This window comes from Bombina bombina, chromosome 5, assembly GCF_027579735.1.
Source record: "Bombina bombina isolate aBomBom1 chromosome 5, aBomBom1.pri, whole genome shotgun sequence".
NCBI classification, from domain to species: domain Eukaryota; kingdom Metazoa; phylum Chordata; class Amphibia; order Anura; family Bombinatoridae; genus Bombina; species Bombina bombina.
In genome coordinates, this window is record NC_069503.1 from 545,916,982 (window position 1) to 545,933,824 (window position 16,843).

Here is a 16,843-nt window from a genome sequence, read left to right on the forward strand (position 1 = left end):
TTAATACATTTATTAGAATAGCGGTGAGCTCCGGTCGGCAGATTAGGGGTTAATGTTTGAAGTTAGGTGTCGGCGATGTTAGGGAGGGCAGATTAGGGGTTAATACTATTTATTATAGGGTTAGTGAGGCGGATTAGGGGTTAATAACTTTATAATAATAGTGGTGCGGTCCGCTCGGCAGATTAGGGGTTAATAAGTGTAGGCAGGTGGAGGCGACGTTGTGGGGGGCAGATTAGGGGTTAATAAATATAATATAGGGGTCGGCGGTGTTAGGGGCAGCAGATTAGGGGTACATAAGGATAATGTAAGTAGCGGCGGTTTACGGAGCGGCAGATTAGGGGTTAAAAATAAAAAGCAGGTGTCAGCGATAGCGGGGACGGCAGATTAGGGGTTAATAAGTGTAAGGTTAGGGGTGTTTAGACTCGGGGTACATGTTAGGGTGTTAGGTGCAGACTTAGGAGGTGTTTCCGCATAGCAAACAATGGGGCTGCGTTAAGAGCTGAACGCAGCTTTTTTGCAGGTGTTAGGTTGTTTTTCAGCTCAAACAGCCCCATTGTTTTCTATGGGGGAATCGTGCACGAGCACGTTTTTGAGGCTGGCCGCTTGCGTAAGCAACTCTGGTATTGAGAGTTGAAGCTGCGTTAAAAATGCTATACGCTCCTTTTTTGGAGCCTAACGCAGCCTTTATGTGGACTCTCAATACCAGAGTTATTTTTATGGTGCGGCCAGAAAAAAGCCGGCGTTAGCAAAACTCCAAATCTAGGCCTAAATGATTCCTATTTAAAACTAAAAGCTTACCGATAAAATAAACCCTAAGCTAGCTACAATATAACTAATAGTTACATTGTAGCTAGCTTAGGGTTTATTTTAACTAGGTACAATAGTTATTAAATAGTTAATTATTTAATAAAGACCTAGCTAAAATAAGTAGAAATTTACCTGTAAAATGAAACCTGACCTATGTTACAATTACACCTAACACTACACTATCATTAAATAAATTAACTAAAATAACTACAATTAATTACAATTAAATTAAATAAACTAAAGTACGGAAAAAAACACACTAAATTACAGAAAATAATAAAATAATTACAATTTTATTAAACTAATTACACCTTATCTAATCCCCCTAATAAAATAAAAAAGCCCCCCAAAATAAAAAAGCCCTACCCTATACTAAATTACAAATAGCCCTTAAAAGGACTTTTTGTGGGGCATTGCCCCAAAGTAATCAGCTCTTTTACCTGTAAAAAAAATAACAACTCCCGCCACAACATTAAAACCCACCACACACACACCCAACCCTACTCTAAAACCCACCCAATCCCCCCTTAATAAAACCTAACACTAACCCCTTGAAGATCACCCTACCTTGAGGCGTCTTCACCCAACCAGGCAGAAGTGGTCCTCCAGACGGTCCGAAGTCTTTATCCTATCCGGGCAGAAGAGGTCCTCCAGACAGCCAGAAGTCTTCATCCAGGCGGCATCTTCTATCTTCATCCATCCAGAGCGGAGCAGGTCCATCTTCAAGACATCTGACGCGGAGCATCCTCTTCTTCCGACGACTAACACTAAATGATCCATCCTCTTCTAACGACGTCCTAAGTCCGAATGAAGGTTCCTTTAAGGGACGTCATCCAAGATGGCGTCCCTTCAATTCCGATTGGCTGACAGAATTCTATCAGCCAATCGGAATTGAAGGGATGCCATCTTGGATGACGTCACTTAAAGGTGCTGTCATTTAGTGTTAGTCGTCGGAAGAAGAGGATGCTCCACGTCGGATGTCTTGAAGATGGACCAGCTCCGCTCCGGATGGATGAAGATAGAAGATGCCGCCTGGATGAAGACTTCTGGCCGCCTGGAGGACTTCTTCTGCCCGGATAGGATGAAGACTTCGGACCATCTGGAGGACCGCTTCTGCCCAGTTGGGTGAAGACGTCTCAAGGTAGGGTGATCTTTTATTAAGGGGGGATTGGGTGGGTTTAAGAGTAGGGTTGGGTGTGTGGGTGGTGGGTTTTAATGTTGTGGGGGGGTTGTAATTTTTTTTTTACAGGTAAAAGAGCAGATTACTTTGGGGCAATGCCCCACAAAAAGCCCTTTTAGGGGCTATTTGTAATTTAGTATAGGGTAGGGCTTTTTTATTTTGGGGGGCTTTTTTATTTTATTAGGGGGATTAGATTAGGTGTAATTAGTTTAATAAAATTGTAATTATTTTATTATTTTCTGTAATTTAGTGTTTGTTTTTCTCGTACTTTAGTTTATTTAATTTAATTGTAATTAATTGTAGTTAATTTAGTTAATTTATTTAATGATAGTGTAGTGTTAGGTGTAATTGTAACATAGGTTAGGTTTTATTTTACAGGTACTTTTGTCTTTATTTTAGCTAGGTAGTTATTAAATAGTTAATAACTATTGTACCTAGTTAAAATAAATACAAACTTGCCTGTAAAATAAAAATAAACCCTAAGCTAGCTACAATGTAACTATTAGTTATATTGTAGCTAGCTTATGGTTTATTTTATAGGTAAGTATTTAGTTTTAAATAGGAATAATTTAGTTAATTGTAGTAATTTTATTTAGATTATTTTAAATTATATTTAAGTTAGGGGGTGTTAGGGTTAGACTTAGGTTTAGGGGGGTAATACATTTAATATAGTTGCGGTGACGTTGGGGGCGGCAGATTAGGGGTTAATAAATGTAGGTAGTTGTCGGCGATGTTAGGGACGGCAGATTAGGGGTTAATAAAATGTAACTAATGTTTGTGAGGTGGAAGTGCATCAGTTTAGAGGTTAATATATTTATTGAAGTGGCGGCGATGTCCAGTCGGCAGATTAGGGGTTAAAAAATGTATTTAAGTGTTTGCAATGTGAGGGGGGGGGCTCGGTTTAGGGGTTAATAGGTAGTTTATGGGTGTTAGTGTACTTTTTAGCACTTTAGTTAAGAGTTTTATGTTACGGTGTTAGCCCATAAAACTCTTAACTACTGACTTTTAAATGCTGTAGGAGTCTTGACAGGAGAGGGTCTACCGCTCACTTTTTCCAAGACTCGTAATACCGACATTAGGCAAATCCCATTAAAAAGATAGTATACGCAATTTACATAAGTGGATTTGCGGTATGCTCGAGTCGCGGAAAAAAAGTGAGCGGTACACCTGTACCTGCCAGACTCGTAATACCAGCGGGCATTAAAAAGCTCTCAACGCTGCTTTTTAACCCTAACACAAGACTCGTAATCTAGGCAATTTCTGCACCATTTAGTTTTTTTCACGTATACTAAACACGATGGGTTGTTCCTAGTGGTTGCTATTGATGCACGTAACCCAAAAACACCACAATTAGCTTTCCCTCACTTGGTTACCAAACTATGAAAAAAAACACCAGAGTTGTTTATACAATATCACAGGAAAACTGGTTAAAGGGGAAAATACTAAAAGAAATAGGCATTGCAAAAAGGTTTTCAAAAGAGTATTAATGGAGGATTGGAATCTATTCCAATTAGTGTGAGTTTCTTTGTGAAGTATATTGCATGGTTTTTCACTGGGGTTTCAATCTTGAATCCTTTCCCAAATGTCCATCAACTCCCCAATATCCAATTTATCTAATGTTTATCAAAAGGGTTTAGGCATTAAAAACAACCCCTAAACCTTGGAAAGAGGACAATTTAGGCCTGGTTATATAAAGGGCTCAGGGCTTGCAAGATTCTTTACTGATGCCAGTACTATGAATCCCTTAGTGGAATTCTCTTGAGAACAGAGCTAGATTACAAGGGGAGCACTATTTTAACATGCACCCATAAAGGGGTAAATTGGCCTGATTACTGGCGCACTTTAAATGACCAGCTATTACAAGCGGCTGGTTAATGCTCCCACTTCGCGCTTAGCACAATTAACCAAAGGTCAGACCTCTGGTTAATTAAAAAAATGTGCCACAATTGCCAACAAATAAAGTGGACAGTTCCTTTTTTTAAATAAAAAAATATGAGCATCTTTATTTTTTAGGTAAGGGGATGTGGGGTGTTACAAAAAAAGGCACTGAAAAGTTCCTTTATATCGAAGTCTATGGGGACTGTGTTTTTACTTTAAATATATATGTATATGCTAATATGTGTATATACATAAATAAACACATAAATATATATATATGTATATGCTAATATGTGTATATACATATATAAACACATAAATATATATATGTATATGCTAATATGTGTATATACATATATAAACACATAAATATATATGTATATGCTAATATGTGTATATACATAAATAAACACATAAATATATATATGTATATGCTAATATGTGTATATACATATATAAACACATAAATATATATATGTATATGCTAATATGTGTATATACATATATAAACACATAAATATATATATGTATATGCTAATATGTGTATATACATAAATAAACACATAAATATATATATGTATATGCTAATATGTGTATATACATATATAAACACATAAATATATATATGTATATGCTAATATGTGTATATACATATATAAACACATAAATATATATATATATATATATATATATATATATATATATATATATATATATATATATATATATATATATATATATATATATATATATATTCATATACATATATATTTTTAATTTGTTGCCCAAGTCTGGGCGACTTAGCCCCTGCTCTGAGCTAGGTGCTTTGCCATGTCTCATGGCGTGAGAAAGAGGCTCTTATTGGAGCCTATAGAAGTGTGCTATAGTGAGAGTAACTTGTAATACCAGCACACATTTGCGTGTGCTGGTATTACTGAGTGGAGCGCAAATATTGTGCTCGGAATAAAAAAAAAATTATGTGCTCCACTCATAATCTAGGCCATTGTGGTTAAAAATGATATTACATGTTTCAAGGTATTTGACTCGGAAGGGCACAAAAGTGTAGATATATATCTTTATATGTGTATATATGTGTTTATAAGTATTTATGTCTGCATGTATATATTTACACAAATAAACACATAAATACAGATGTATAAAATACATAGACATGTATACATACACACGCACACACACACATATATATATATATATATATATATATATATATATATATATATATATATATATATATATATATAAATAAACAGTATTCGTTCTTAAAATATTATTGTGCATTTTAAATGAAACAATGTTGCCCTCTGTAATGTAAGCTCTGTAACTCTGTTTCAGTAACATTGTATTGTTATTTTAATGTTTAGAAGTCTCACCAGCTTTTTCCCTCACTGCCATATAAACAACAGATGAAATGGTTGGATCACAATATAAGGAGCCACTAAGGGAAACCTTGTGTGCTGCTAGGGGTATAAAAACCCTTATCGGCCTCTGGCTGTCATCTGATGAAGCCCCGAAGACGGCCGACTAAGAGGAGGGGCGAAAAGTGTCATCACTTTCACAGCTGGTTGTCTGTTTTCTGCATGGTTTGAAATGAACCAGACCTTCTATCAGCCAATAGGAATTAAGGGAGAAAAAATCCTATTGGCTGATGCAACCAGCCAATAGGACTGAGCTTGCATTCTATTGGCTGATTGGAACAGCCAATAGAATGCAAGCTTAATCCTATTGGCTGATTGGATCAGCCAATAGGATTGAACTTCAATTACCTTAATTTACCTTAATTTCGATTAGCTGATTAGTATTCTATCAGCCAAGCAGAATTAAAGGGATAACATCTTGGATCACGTCACTTAAAGGAACCTTCATTCAGCCGTCGGCCGTTGGATGAAGAGGATGCTCTGCGTCGGATGTCTTGAAGATGGACCCGCTCCGCGCCGGATGGATGAAGATAGAAGATGCCGTCTGGATGAAGACTTCTGCCTGTCTGGAGGACCTCTTCTGTCTGGCTTGGATGAAGACTTCTGCCCTTCTGGAGAACCACTTCTGCCCGGTTGGGTGAAGACGTCTCCCAGTAAGGTGATCTTCAAGGGTTTTTTAAGGGGGGATTGGGTGGGTTTTAGAGTAGGGTTGGTTGTGTGGGTGGTGGGTTTTAATGTTGGGGGGGTATTTGTACTTTTTTTTACAGGTAAAAGAGCTGATTACTTTGGGGCAATGCCCTTGAAAAGGCCCTTTTAAGGGCTATTTGTAATTTAGTGTAGGGCTTTTTTTATTTTGGGGGGCTTTTTTTATTTTGTGAGGGGTATTAGAGTAGGTGTAATTAGTTTAAAAATCTTGTAATTATTTTATTATTTTCTGTAATTTAGTGTGTTTTTTTTCCGTACTTTAGATAATTTTATTTAATTGTAATTAATTGTATTTAGTTTAGGTAATTAATTTAATTATAGTGTAGTGTTAGGTGTTAGTGTAACTTAGGTTAGGTTTTATTTTACAGGTAAATTTGTCTTTATTTTAACTAGGTAGTTATTAAATAGTTAATAACTATTTAATAACTATTCTACCTAGTTAAAATAAATACAAACTTGCCTGTAAAATAAAAATAAACCCTCAGCTAGATACAATGTAACTATTAGTTATATTGTAGCTAGCTTAGGGTTTATTTTATAGGTAAGTATTTAGTTTTAAATAGGAATTATTTAGGTCATTGTAGTAAGTTTATTTAGATTTATTGTAAATATATTTAAGTTAGTGGGGGTTAGGGTTAGGTTTAGGAGTTAATAACTTTATTGTAGTGGCGGCGACGTTGTGGGCGGCAGATTAGGGGTTAATAAATGTAGTTAGGTGGCGGCGATATTAGGGACGGCAGATTAGGGGTTAATAATAATTAACTAATGTTTGCAAGGCGGGAGTGTGGCGGTTTAGGGGTTAATATGTTTATTATAGTAGCGGCGATGTCCGGTTCAGCAGATTGGGGGTTAAAAAATTATTTTTAGTGTTTGCGATGTGGGGGGGCCTCAGTTTAGGGGTTAATAGGTAGTTTATGGGTGTTAGTTTACTTTTTAGCACTTTAGTTAAGAGTTTTATGCTACGGCGTTGTAGTGTAAAACTCTTAACTACTGACTTTAAAATGCGGTACCAGTCTTGACAGGAGAGGGTCTACCGCTCACTTTTGGTCAGACTCGTAATACCGGCGCTATGCAAGTCCCATGGAAAATATAGGGTACGCAATTGACGTAAGTGGATTTGCGGTATTTCCGAGTCTGGCCAAAAAAGTGAGCGGTGAGCCTGTCATTTCAAGACTCGTAATACCAGCGGGCGTTAAAAAGCAGCGTTGGGACCGGGCAATGCTGATTTTTAACCCTAACGCACAACTTGTAATCTAGGTGTATATGTTTTAAGTATAATTATCTAAACAATATTTTTCAAAATGAATCTCAAAAAAAAATAAATAAATATATATATATATATATATATATATATGGTGTAGCAAGTAGAATGTAAGTGCAACTGGTACAAATACAAGCTCCCTGAAAATGAGTGCGCAAAAACTTAGTGGAATTCAATAAGGAGAGTAAATGCACTCTCTGAAACTATATAGAATAAATTATAAAACAAGAAGTGGGAATGCACTCTCATTTATACAATAGCCAATAGTGTGGGATATATCAGGGGTGATTGGAGTTTATATTAATTAGCCAACCAATATGATGTAATATTGCGTAATAATATCCCGATAGTACTTTTATTAGCAAAGTCCCAATGTAATAATAGGAAAATTATAATAAGACAAAAAATTGGTTCTTAGGTATGGGAAGAGACCAACTATAGATTGTATTTGAGGTAAATTTACTAAAACAGTATGTGTCTATGAGTGTGCACTCGCTAACTGGCTGCTGTGAATGACCAACTAGTGGGCGGGAAAACCCTTTCTAGGAAATCCCTTGAGGAAATGAAAAGAAGTGTGGGAAGAGGTACTAGAGGGAATTACTGCGCCTGTTAGTGTGCCCACTTAGAAACAATTAGATCTTATAGAAATTCCCTTTATAAGGACAAAATATGTGGGAGAGAGAAAATATGCTGAATCTATCAAACCATATAATCACATGATTTGTTTCTAAGTGGGCACACTAACAGGCGCAGTAATTCCCTCTAGTACCTCTTCCCACATTTATATATATATATATATATATATATATATATATATATATATATTTATATATATATATATATATATATATATATATATATATATATATATATATATACTGTATATATAGCTGCACTTCACTGACGAGGCCCATAGGAGGCCGAAATGATCGTCTGGGGTTGTCATGTTCCTTGTTAAGAGGAGAATTGCCTGCTATTTCGGGTCTGGACTGACCTTACACTGGTCTAAAAGAGGCTGCTCCTGGGTGGTAAACCCCCATAGAACTAGCTGATGAGCTGTTGTTCATTCCAGGTAGAGCGCTTCTCTCTTTGTATGCATATATATATATATATATATATATATATATATATATATATATATATATATATATATATATATATATATATATGTATATCTTTACTAAAATATGGGATCTGGTAACATTTTCTTTGTATATGTGTTTGTGTTCAGCTACCCTTGTGAACTAGAACCATAAAATATAATATGATTTTCAACGAAGGTGATTATAAAATGAGTTAACATTTCAAAATGTTCCTTTTTACCTGAATATTTGCTTGGCTTCTTCAAAAGAGAAAACATCCAAATTTGGAAGGAACAGTATTAGTTTTGCATAAAATATTTATTTGACCAACTGTCCTGTATACCAACTATTATATGCTCTGAGGTGCAATGCACTAGAAACTAACACATAAATAGTCTCTTCTTGCAAGGCAAAACATGCAGCTATACAAATGGACCCTTAGAGTATTCTTATTGCAACACTTAACCTATCTTCAACTAGAGAAATAAGAAAGAGTTCAACTGGAAAATTAACTAATTAAAATCTTTATCACCAGTTGGTAAAAAAAAAGTGCATTTTGTTTTACTTTAACTTCAAGCTGACAGTATTACCCCTCTTCCATAGATTTAAAAACAAATATGCAAAACATTTCATAATTTCAGACTAAATAAAGATACAACAATGTATCAACATTATACCATTGTTTGATTTCTAAAATGGTAGGTACAGGTTCACTTTCATTTTGAAGTCTGGATATCACAGAGGCTACAATGTGACTATTAATATTGACCTAGATTACAAGTGGAGCACAATTAATAGTGCCGGTGTTCTGTAATATTCTCCTACTGTGTTATGTTTCCCTACCTACGACCACGCCTACAAAATCACAAACAAACTGCAAGTGACTGAACATATAAAGCCAAACAAACCCCTCCCAGTGAAAATTGCGCCAAAACTGTTACCATAGTGATCCTCAACAACATTCTAATCATGTGATGAGTGTTACTCATTATTATTGAATCAGCCTATGTAATATCCACATTCATAAGTATAAGAGACATATTAAAAGTCATACTAGGCATTATGTCAAGACACATGTGAACAAACTTCTATTATAAAGCAATCAATACATATAACCATATATAGTGAACGGGACAGACAAGTATAGTGAAACCATATCATATTAATAAGTTAAAAATAACATGTGAATCCTCCAACCTTCAAAGTAAATAAAGTGCATAAGTAAATATCTGTGTGTCCCCTAACACATATATTGTATCACTGAACAAGTGTAATGGTGTAATGGTGTTTGTATCGAAGTGTATGTAAAATGTGTGCATTGCCAGCCCCCTGGAGAATCTAGATACACCAACTAGTTAAACAATCTAATCGAAGAGTGTCACTATTGGTAGATGTCATAGGCAGGGTTAACAGATCATGTTATTACTTCAAAAAATGGCGTACTATAAAGTTTAATCATATAGCCTTATGTGGCAAAGATAGAATAAGACAAAGCGATTGTACATGCAATCTGTGGCTAATGTCCCTAACCAATACTTGTAGAATACACAATACCGCATCACTATCAACTTATGCAGGACCCACCTGATAGGCAAATTATTTGTAAAGCCGTAGCACAAACACAGCATGCCTGAGATGACAGCGTGGCCGCCCGATGTGTGTCTGAGACGCAAACTGCAGGCTCAGTGTGATGACATCATTGGGCTGCGTGTGAACTAAATACCCGGTAGTCATAGTGACGCTACACACTGTTTGACAGAATCCGGCAACAAGAAATGCCCTTACTGGCATAACCCAGCACTACCCAATACATATATAAATTCTATGCTGAGTCAGAATGACTCCAAGCAGTCTACATTATATTGCAATTGTATGCCTATTATATGGGTAAGTCCCTAACTCTGGTCCCTATAAGCCCAATCGTAATAGCCTAAACAATACGTGTCAGCATGTCAAAATAAAGCAGAATGAGACAAAATTGTTGTTATACATAGTACACGTAATGAGACAAAAATGAGACAAAAAACTAGGTGTACCAAGTGCACTAAACTAGATAACCCAAACATTACCTGTAAAATAAAAATCGATAACCAAAAGTACAAAAAATCAAATACATAAATCAATAAATATAAATGACATAGAAGCAGTGAATACACTTAAACTAAAAATAAAATACAATACAGGAGAATAAGATAAAGTAAAATAAAGTAAAATAAGATAGAATAATGTGAAATAATAAAAGATAAGAAATAAAAATAAAAATAAATATAAAATAAAATGGTAAAATCATAAAATCTAAGAGAACCAAGATCCCCCCATGTGATAACGACAAAGAAAATAGAAAAAAGAAAAAAGAAAAAGAAAGAATCCAGAAAACAAAGAAAAAGCTGAGAAAAAAGGAGAAAAAGAGAACAAAATAGAAAAATTAAATAAAAAAATTAGAAAAGATGCAGAGAGAGAAGGATAAGTAAGAGGGAGAAAAACAAGATAGCAAAAAAGAGGAGGTAAGATGTAGAAATGAATGGATCATCAACTCACATAGGTGGAGCTCAAAATGATAAAGTCATACAATATGTCTTTGTTCTGTCTTATACAAATACATCCACTTGAATTCCATGGAGTTCTACAATTGCTTATAGGAAACAATGCCAGTCTAAGTTCACATTCAGTCCCTTTGGGCGTAAGGTGTTGAGACGAAAGATCCACTTGGATTCTACTTGCAATAGTTTATTGTCCCGGTCCCCACCCCTAGAGGGAATGGGGACATGGTCTATGAGCTTAAATCTTAGATCCTGTACGTTGTGCCCACTAATTGCAAAGTGGTGTGCCACCGGTTGTTCACTCCCGTGGTTTTTGATGGCTGTTCTGATGGCCGACCGATGATTTGCCATGCGTGTGCGGATGTCATCTACTGTTTTCCCTACATAGAATAAGCCGCATGGGCAATTGATTAAATAGACCACATATGTCGTGGTGCAGGTCAGGTAATGCTGTATCTTAAAGGTTACATTTGTATAGGGATGATGGAAGGCGGCCCCCGGAATCATCGCATGACAGGTAGTGCAGCCACTGCACCGATAGCATCCCTTCTTGTTTGAGGATAGCCAGGTTTTTCTGTCATAGCAGTGTTTGGGATCCGTTATCACCAGTTGGTCTCTCAAATTGCGGTTTCTCTTGAATCCCACTCTTGGACTGTCCCATTCGCTAAATGGGAGACCTGTGTCATTCTTGATGATATGCCAGTGGGTCCTAAGACACTGTCCTATATTCTTTATATCTGGGCAGTATCTGGTTACAAATGTCATCCTTCGAGTATCATCTCTTGTGTGTCTCTCCTTGGGATCTTCCTGTTCCTTCATGCATTCCAAGAGATAGTCCCATTTGTAGCCCCTAGCCAAAAATTTCTTTGCCATTTCTTGTAACTGTATTTTCATGGCCTCAGAGTTACTGTTGTTTCTATTTACTCTTGTCATCTGGCCCCGTGGTATAGCCTTTAGTAGTGAAGTAGGATGGCAACTGTGTGCGTGTAATACTGAATTCCTATCTGTAGGCTTCTGATATAATGTCATTCCTACAGACATGCCATCTCTAAAGATACATAAATCCAGGAACTCAACCCTCTCTTCACTGCAGCTCATTTTGAACTGAATTGGGTGGTTCAGTCTGTTTAGGTGGTCGAACCACTCATGTAGGGATTCCTTTGTGCCCCCCCACACAATGAACAAGTCATCTATATAGCGCTGGTACATGATAACTTCTTTTTTCTGGAACACCTTCATAATCTCTTCCTCGTAAGTGTAACACTAGGAAGACCTAAATTGGTACACAGTTGTCTCGTCTTAGCCCAGTAGTTCGTGAATTGGGGGCAGTCCCACCATATTTGCGTGTGGTTGCCTCTCCCCCAAATCCCCTCCAGCACAGCCCCAATGTTGTAGGGTAGAATTTCTGTAATTTGGTTGGCACCAAGTGCCATCGGGTGAAAAGTTTATAAAAAAGTTCATACACCGTTACACAGTGTATTGCCATCCTGGTATCAGATATGGCGTGCTGCCATTGTTGTACATCAGACTGTTTAATGGCCTGCCCCTTCACACACTGCAGTAGATAAAGCAGTATCCCTAGCAACCATGCTCTACTCACGCCCCAGTGTTGAGATTGCATAATTTGACCACATTATTTTGATCACATCGGCTGAGATCTACCAGCAGCGCCTTCAGGATCTACTGGTAGATCCTGATCTACCTATTGGGCACCCCTGATCTAAGACATCTCGGAAAGGTCCCTAAAAAATAATGTTAGAAACATAAATTTTACTTAGAAAGATGCATGGTTTTGTATGTGAATGAGAGATTCCTACATTATAATATAAGGTCTAAAAAAATCCCAAAGTTTTTGCATGATTTCTCTCCCTGCCAGCAAGGTTTTGAATATTAGGGGCATGATCCGATATATGGCATAGTTTCACCTCGTACATCGGGGTATTACATATACTCCGCCGGCAGTTGCTAAAGTGCCGTAAGTCGGACAAACTAGCGATGTCCAGAAATGAGCGTAACTAAATTTCTGGAGTCGCCAGTGACTTATGGTACTTTAGAAACTGCCTGCGCCTAAAAAAACTAACTAAAATATAAAATCTCCCGTAACTGTCTAACCTGTCTCACAAAAATAAGCCCGACACGCATACCCCTATATCCGCAATCCCCCCTCTCACTCCTAATAATAAATGTATTAACCCCTAGACTGACAACCCCCCACAACGCAATAAGCCTAATTATTAACCCCTAAACCGCCATAGCCCACACCGCAATAAACCTATCCTAGTATTAACCCCTAAACCACCGCTCCCGGACCCCGCCGCCCCTAAATAAAGTGTTTAACCCATAAACCACCGCTCCCGGACCCCGCCGCCACCTACATTAAATTTATTAACCCCTAATCTGACCCCCCTACACCGCCACCACCTACATTAAATGTATCACCCTCTAATCTGACCCCCCTACTCCGCCACCACCTACATTAAATATATTACCCTCTAATCTGACCCCCCTACACCGCCGCCACCTACATTAAATGTATTACCCCCTAAACCTAAGTCTAACCCCAACAACCCCCTAACTTAATTATTATTTAAATAAATATAAATAATATTACTATTATTAACTCAATTATTCCTATTTAAAACTAAATACTTACCTATAAAATAAACCCTAAGATAGCTACAATATAATTAATAATTAAATTGTAGCTCTTTTAGGGTTTATATTTATTTTACAGGTAACTTTGTATTTATTTTAACTAGGTACAATAGCTATTAAATAGTTAATAACTATTTAATAGCTATCTAGTTAAAATAATTACAAAATTACCTGTAAAATAAATCCTAACCTAAGTTACAAATACACCTAACACTACACTATCAATAAATTAATTAAATAAATTAACTACAATTATCTAAAATAAAATACAATTAAATAAACTAAACTATATTACGAAAAAAACAAACACTAAATTACAAAAAAAAAATATTACAAGAAGTTTAATCTAATTACACCTAATCTAAGCCCCCTAATAAAATAAAAAAGCCCCCCAAAATAATAAAATTCCCTATCCTAAACTAAATTACAAATAGCCCTTAAAAGGGCCTTTTGCGGGGCATTGCCCCAAAGTAATCAGCTCTTTTACCTGTAAAAAAAAGAAATACAATACCCCCCCCCAACATTACAACCCACCACCCACACACCCCTACTCTAAAACCCACCCGATCCCCCCTTAAAAAACCTTAACACTACCCCATTGAAGATCACCCTACCTTGAGCCGTCTTCACCCAGCCGGGCACTAGTGGTCATCTGATGGGGCAGAAGATGACATCTGGACCAGCAGAAGTCTTCATCCTATCCGGGCAGAAGAGGACATCCGGACCGGCAGAAGTCTTCATCCTATCCGGGCAGAAGAGGACATCCAGACCCGCAGACATCTTCATCCAAGCGGCATCTTCTATCTTCATCCTTCCGGCGATGAGCGGCTCCATCTTGAAGACCTCCTTCTAGGCCGACGACTACCCGACGAATGGCTGGTCCTTTAATGACGTCATCCAAGATGGCGTCCCTCGAATTCCGAATGGCTGATAGGATTCTATCAGCCAATCGAAATTAAGGTAGGAAAAATCCGATTGGTTGATTTAATCAGCCAATCGGATTGAAGTTCAATCCGATTGGATCAGCCAATAGAATTGACCTTGCATTCTATTTAATGTAGATGGCGGCGGTGTAGGGGGGTCAGATTAGGGTTTAATATATTTAATGTAGGTGGCGGCGGTGTAGGGGGGTCAGATTAGGGGTTAATATATTTAATTTAGGTGGCGGGGGTGTAGGGGGGTCAGATTATGGGTTAAAATATTTAATGTAGGTGGCGGCGGTGTAGGGGGGTCAGATTAGGGGGTAATACATTTAATGTAGGTGGCGGCGGGGTCCGGGAGCGACGGTTTAGGGGTTAAACACTTTATTTAGGTGTGGCGGGGTCCGGGAGCGGCGGTTTAGGGGTTAATACATATAATGTAGGTGGCGGTGGGCTCCGGGAGTGGTGGTTTAGGGGTTAATACACTTTATTAGGTATTACGGTGGGGGATTGCGGTCTACAGGTAGATAGACATTGCGCATGCGTTAGGTGTTAGGTTTTTTTTTGCAGGCATTTTAGGCAGTTACGGTGCTCCCATACTCAGCGCAAGGCCTGCTACGGCTGCATTTTATGGCGAAGTGAAAATGGAGTAAGTTTTCTCCATTTTCGCCACGTAAGGCCTTGCGCTGAATATTGGATACCAAATTGCGCGGGTTTTATATGTTAGTCTATGGGGTAAAAAACTACGTCCGACGGGTGAAATATACGTGCCACATTTATATGCGGCGCTGTACATAGGATACCAAACCCGCACAAAAAACGGCGTCGCCGGCTTTTGCGGGCAACGCTGCATATCGGATGGGGCCCCAGGTCCCTAGTGAGACTGCAGCAGATTTAGGAGATTGCTCTAAATGTCAATGGTTGTTCACTGCAAAGTTGTTAATCGCTTAACCAAGGCATATTTGGGACACTGACACAGGAACTGTACAAATATGACTGGAACAGAGCTATCAATTTCTATAAGAAGCAGATAACATATAGGGAGCTCATTTTCATCCCCTATTCTTATAGCATTCTATTATAACCAGTTCAGAAAACAATATAATTGTGATTATAATATAGAATAAAAATAAAACACTTCATAATGGCATTCTTTAAACAAGCGATATTCCCAACTTTAATGTTGTTTTTACGAGTCTGTTTTTTTTTTTTAGTATAACATTCTCTACCCTGTGTAATAAAAAGTATATTTTAGACTACACTTTACAAACTTCCATTTCTTATATACCATTTTGCTTATAGGTGTAGCTGCATTTTTATTGTATTTTCTAACAAAGCAGCCTGTTCAAATCTATCAAAAGATTACCATAAATTTAAATTTAAAGCAATTCCAAATCCATTGAAAACTTGCTTATTGTGTGTTTTTCAAGCAAATTTGCATAGTGTCCCCTTCTTGAAAACATTTGACTCTTTATGAGTCATTTTAGAAAACAGGAAAATAAACTGTATTTTGTTTTATACGTGGCTAATTTTGACATCATGTGCTGATTAGTTTCTGATCTAACAGTAGATTTTTTTTTTTAAAATAAACTCATTTAAAAACAAAAGAGCAAAAATAAAAAAAATGTTGCTGCACACTTATTTAAAAGCACAACATTTTAGTCCATTAACATTTTAAAAAATATATGGAGAATTAGCTCACATCAAATTTCAAAACAGCATTACAAAGTGTAAATTGTATCTGCAATAAAAACCTTAGCAAATTTCCCCCAAAAAACTAAAAATGGTCATTTAGATATCCTGCCACCTATGTAGGATTGGTTTAATTACACTTAGTAGGAGTTACTTTTTGCTTTAACCGTTGACTGATATTAAATTGCTTTAACCTTTCATTTAGTTCAGTGCAATATATCCCAACTGGGGGCCAGATTACTAGCGACACACTGACAGTTGCTCGCAAGAGATATCGGGTTTGTTGCGGGTGTTTCCGCACATCGGAAGTAGCCCACGTATTACAAGCTGAAAATAAACTTAGAAAAAAAAAAGACTGCAAAGGGCTTTAACTTAGAGGTTCAACATACATATACATGTCTATATATGTGTGTGTGTATGTATATATATATAAATAAATACGAGCATTGCAGTTAAAGGGACATGCCACCCACATTTTTTCTTTTAAAATTTTGAAAGAGAATGCAATGTTAAACATCTTTCTAATTTACTTCTATTGTCTAATTTGTTTTATTCTCTTGATATTATTTGATGAAAAGCATTTCTAGATATGCTCACTAGCTGATGATTGGTTGCTGCACATAGAAGCATCATGTGATTGGCTCACCATGTACATTGCTTTTTCTACAAATAAGGATATTTAAAAAA